This window comes from Symphodus melops, assembly GCF_947650265.1.
Source record: "Symphodus melops genome assembly, chromosome: 8".
Taxonomy (NCBI): domain Eukaryota; kingdom Metazoa; phylum Chordata; class Actinopteri; order Labriformes; family Labridae; genus Symphodus; species Symphodus melops.
The window spans coordinates 20,134,250-20,140,249 of NC_136698.1; positions in this window are offsets into that span (position 1 = coordinate 20,134,250).

A 6,000-nucleotide genomic window follows, 5' to 3' on the forward strand; every position below is an offset into this window, starting at 1 on the left:
TAGAGGCCCCATGGGGTCACAAATGCAGTGAAGGGCCTGCTGTTTTCATCCATAAAACCTTGATGGCAAGCTTTCCTTTGATCTAGCAATGAAAACCATGAGTTACCTCCAAGACTGTCGAGATAGTCCTGCACGCTTGGGATAGGCTGTCTGTCTGGGTGAGACTTTTTATTCAGTTCTCTGTAGTCGATGCAAAGACCTAAACTCCCATCTTTCTTCCTTACACAAACAGGTGAGGCGTAAGGCGAATTAGATTTCTTCACCCACCCTTGTGCAATAAGATTATGCAGATAATCTTTCATCTCTTCATACAACGGCTTTGGCACAGACAGGTAAGTGCGTGCTACAGCATCCATGTCTTTATGAGAGGTTTATTTATGAGATGCTTAACTTAAACTTTTCAATACATCCGATGTCATCATCTGACTTTGAAAAAGAGGAGCACTCTTCACGAAGCATGTTTTTTACAGCTACTCTTTCATGTTCATGTAAATGACTCAAGTCAATCGGGGGATCCCATGGAGTTTCCTTAACTGACTCAGTGTGCGCTTCTGATCAGGAGCACATACTACAAGATGTGGATATGAGGCTCAGGTAAGGTAAGGCTAAGGTAAGTTGAGTGACAGTAAAAAAAAAAGAAAACAAAACACCTTCCATATCAGATTATCTGTCACTTGCAGTGACAGTGTTCCTGGCAGGATATGTCCCCCAGGGCTCCACAGCCTCCATACAGTCCAAGAACATCAAAGGCATATCTCTGATCACTCTCTGAAAGATTTTTTTTTTAATCAAATCTGAGAACTGTCAGATTTTCACATAGATGTATCAGCGTTACGTTTGGGCAATCCTGTTCGACTTCAACAAGGACCCTGTTTTTCTACCAATGCCTCGATATGATTTTTATTATTTTAATTTTTAGTTTGTCAATGGAACCTGTAGAGCATCATTTTAACTGCACTGCCAAAGGGAATTCCCTCTTCAGTAAATGTAGCTTTGATCAGTTTGTATGAATTCTTTGTCTGTACTTACTGATCTTTTGCATTTTGGTGTCCTGGTTGAAAACAGGTCATGGTCAATACAACAGCCTTCACACATTTCTAGATAACCAACACACAAACCAAACAACCTTAAAGGTAAGGCCAATACGACATGTCTATTGTCAGACTGTAAACATTATTTACTGACACATGTGAGGTTCTCTCATTCATTATTCATTACATTGGGTACACAATATAAGCTGATTGAGGCTATATGTTACCTGTCCAACAATGGCTAGTAAGTGACATGTATGACAACTTAAAGTTCACATATAATACTTCCTTACAACCAGTCCTAGAGCTCCCCAGAAAATGTGTGTGAAGTGTCTTGTTGTAAATCCACTCTGATCCTGTATTTGATCAGCCCTCCTCAGAACAGGCTGTTTCTGTGTCTGTAGCTTTAAATGTAGATGAGTCTGTCTGGAAAGGCTTGGGTGGCTTGGGCTTTCTCACTCTATGACTTATTGTTTACGGTGAGAAGGCAGACTGAGAGGGCAGAACAAACACCTCGCTGTTGGAGTGTCACCCACCTGGGAGAGGGTTTACTGCGCCCTATGTATAGGTGCGTATGAATGGGTTGGGATTCTTGATGGCCGCTTTACAGAACAACCTCTATCATTAGTGTGTGAATATCTAGTTGTAACATCAGTGTGAAAGCAATTTGAGTAGTTGTTATGGAATATATTATTACAGCCTTGGCTGCTACATCAGCCTTTCCTGTGTTTTCCTGTGTTTCCCTACCCCCGCTTGTTCTTGTTTGTGTGGCTCATCACTCTCCGGTCCTGCCTCCTCGTTACCTGGTCAAGACTCTCCACCCCCTCCTTGCTGCTCACCACCAGTGGTAGATAGAGTCGGCTCCTTTGAGAACCAGTCATATCTTTGATGGTTTCAAAAGAATTGTTCCTGTCATCTAATACTTGCTTTCTTTTTTGCTGTAGTTGTCTGCCTGCCTGCCTGCCAGGTTACCTCAACCTCTTTTCTTGGATTCTTTTTGGACAATAAACACCCCTTACGCCAACCACTGTGTTTGTCTGTTGCACTTGGGTCCCAAAGTAGAAATCGTAACAGTACGATCTGGTCACCATGGACCCAGCAACCACACTTACAGACATTCTCCGCCAAGCCCTCTCCTCTCAAGGGACTCTGGTTGGTCAGCATGACCAATTACTCCGTGAAGTTATGGAGAATCTTAAAACCCTGTCCGCTCATGTGGTTCGGATTGGTTTCCAGTCAGCTCGCCGCCCCCACACCTCAGCCCCTGCTTAACCAGCCAGTCACTGCAGAATCACAGTCTCTCCATCTCGTGATATTCAGAGATAGTATTGATATTGATATTCAGGTGATCTAGGATTATGTAAGGCTTTTTTGATGCACTGTAATTTAGTATTTGCGCAGCAACCCTCTGTTTTTTCCACTGACCGAGCTAAGATAAGTTACATTATGGGTTGCTTCAAGGCAATGCTTTTTAGCTTGGGCATTAGCAGTATGGGAGAATCAGCCTATAGTTAATTCTACATATTCTGAGTTCACTGCAGAGATGAGGAAGGTTTTCGACCACCCTGTTTGTGGTAGAGACGCATCCAAGCGCCTCCTTCAGATTCGCCAGGGATTCCGCAGTGTGGCAGAGTATTCTGTAGACTTCAGGACTGTTGCAGCTGAGTCAGGTTGGAATGATTAGTCTCTGCAGGGGTATTTTCTTAAGGGTCTTTATGAGGACATTAAGGATGAGCTCACTGGTAGATTCCCCGGTAGATGCTAATGCGTTGGATGGGAGGCTGTTAGCTCTAGTTACCCATCAGACAGTCCCAGTTCAGTTTATCATCAGTGGTAACTATAGTGAGAGCATCCAATTCCACATTATCACCTCCCCTAGTGTACCGGTCATCCTTGGACAGCCCTGGCTCAGACTGCACAACCCTCATATTGACTGGAAGGCTGGAAAGGTAGTAAGTTGGAGCTCTTTTTGCCATTCATCATGCTTGCAATCTGCTATCCCACCCTCTGAGGGAGCTCTTGCACCATCTGTCCATAAACCCCCAGACCTCTCCAATGTTCCCCCTGAATATCATGATTTAAGCGAAGCCTTCAGTAAGGAACATGCGCTTCTTCTGCCACCTCATCACCCTTATGACTGTGCAATTGATTTACTTCCTGGATCTCCACGTCCTACCAGTAGGCCCTATAACCTGACCAGACCCAAGCGTGAGTCTATGGAGAAGTATTTAAATGATTCTCTCGCTGCAGGCTTAATTCGGCCTTCTTCCTCCCCAGTTGGTGCAGGCTTCTTTTTTGTTAATAAGAAGGATCACATCAGGGAGGGGGATGAGTGGATAACTGCATTCAACACTCGCCTTGGACACTATGAGTATTTGGTAATGACCTTTGGTTTAACTAATGCCCCAGCATACTTTCAAGCCATGGTTAATGATGAGCTCAGGGACTTCCTCAATCCTCAGTTTTTGTTTACCTTGATATTTTGATTTTCTCTCGCACCAAGGAAGAACACACCCAACATGTCCGTGAGGTCCTCAGAGGCTACTTGAGAACAAACTTTACATTAAAGCTGAGAAGATCTAAGAGAGATCTAATCAGGACCTTGAGGCTGCTCTCCGTTGTGTCTCTGCTAAGAACCCTGCCTTCTGGAGTGACCACATTGCATGGATTGAATACGCCCACAACTCGTTGACTAGCTCAGCCACTGGTAGGTCACCATTTGAAGTGATGTTGGGTTATCAGCCTCCCTTGTTCCCTGTGCAGGAGAATGATGTGACAGTTACTTCTGTCCAAACTCTGCTTTGTTGCTGCTGCAAGGTCTGGAGGGACACCAGGGCCGCCCTTATTCGCACTGCGGCTCGTAATTGTCAGATTGCTGATCGCCATCGGGTTCCTGCCCCTGCCTATGACCAGGTCAGAAAGTGTGGTTATCGTCCAAGAATATACCTCTAAAGACTGAGTTCAGAAAGCTTTCACCAAGGTTTATTGGCCCTTATGAAATTGCCTCTGTGATTCACCCCACTGCTGTCAAACTGAAACTGCCCAGGTCCCTTAGGATACACCCCACTTTTCATGTCTCCCAAATCAAGACAGTCTCATCCAGCAACCTGTGCCATCCTGCCGATCCCCCCCCCCCGGTCATTGACAACCACCCAGCCTTCACAGTACGACGTTTGTTGGATGTACGCCATCGGGGACGTGGATTTCAATACCTTGTTGACTGGGAGGGTCCTGGATTTCTAGATAGCTCATATTGGATCCCACTCTCATCCAGGATTTCTATGAGGCTCATCCTGATAAGCCCGGCAGATCGCCAGGAGGCTCCCGTTGAGGGGGGGTACTGTTACAGCCTTGGCTACTACATCGGCCTTTCCTGTGTTTCCCTACCCCCGCTTGTGTCTGTCTGTTCCTGTTTGTGTGGCCGGTCCTGCCTCCTCGTTACCTGTTCAAGACTCTCCACCCCCTCCTTGTTGCTCAGTAGAGGTGGGAGTACCATCATTTACTACCAGTGGTAGATAGAGTCGGCTCCTTTGAGAACCAGTCATATCTTTGATGGTTTTAAAAGAATTGTTCCTGTCATCTAATACTTGTTTTCTTTTTTGCTGTAGTTGTCTGCCTGCCTGCCTGCCAGCCTACCTCAACCTCTTTTCTTGGATTCTTTTTTGACAATAAACACCCCTTACGCCAACCACTGTGTTTGTCTGTTGCACTTGGGTCCCAAAGTGGAAATCGTAACATATATATCCAAATCGAACTGTGAACCAACAGAGGGCTTCTGTCTCTGTTCTCCTGGCTACCTCACTCAGGAACGTTCCAATATTGAATTCCACAGACACAAATCTTGCTCTCCAGGGGGTTTGTAGGACCTCCATCTCATGACTTCAAAGGATCCCAATAAACATTCTGAATTGAAACAGACTTTTTTTTCACCTCTGAGGTATATTTCAGAGACAGGCAGAGTAAACATTCACATCCTGAGGTATCTGATTTACATGACAAGTAAAGGGTCTGTTCTCCTCTGGAATGTGCCGAATGGATTGTACGACAGAACATATGGAGGGACTGAACAAAGATCTACGAACAGTTTGTTTGTTTATTAAGGAAAGTTTGTTTGAGTTCTCAGGGGGATAAGCTTTCTAAGGACATTGAGAGTAACAGTTTCATGCAACCTAGATTCCGATATGACCATGTATGGCAAAGTTATCCGAAATCAACCTTTTCAGAAAATGACCGCGTGCACTTGTTTAAAACTTGTATGGATTTCTTAAGATATCTTCAAGCTCGCAACTTCGTTAGCAATTCATTTCCAGATTTCCCTGCCCTTCCTGAGGTTTTAACTTTTGATGTCTTTTTAGAACCCCTATTGTCACTGAAGGGGGCGATTTCTACTATTTGTTCTATTATTTGTTCAAATATCCACAGCTTTTCCTTAGACTCCTCACCTGGACTGAAGACTGTTTGGGAGACAGATTTGGGAGAAATAATTCCAGATGATTTTTGGGAAGAGATTTTAAAAAGAGTACATAGGTCATCCATTTGTGCCAAGCACAGTCTCACCCAGTGCAGGATTCTGCACCGAGCTCATTATACCAAAGTTCGCCTCGCGAAAATGTTTGAAACAGTGTCACCTTTATGTGACAGATGTCGACAAAGCCCAGCTAATTATACACATATGTTTTGGTGTTGTCCCACTTTGAATAGATTTTGGTGTGAAGTGTTTGACACATTATCTAAGGTCACTGGGAGAGGTCTTACTCCTAATATGCTTACTGATTTGTTTGGTGTGCTGTCAGATTAACCTCTCTTCTTCTAGTAAGGACTTGATAGCATTTACAACTCTATTGGCTAGGAGACTGATATTGTTACAATGGAAATCCGCAGCTCCACCTCCCCATTCGAGATGGATTAAAGAGGTGCTATACTTTGTTAAACTTGAGAAAATCAGGCTGACCCTCTCTGGTACTGGTAG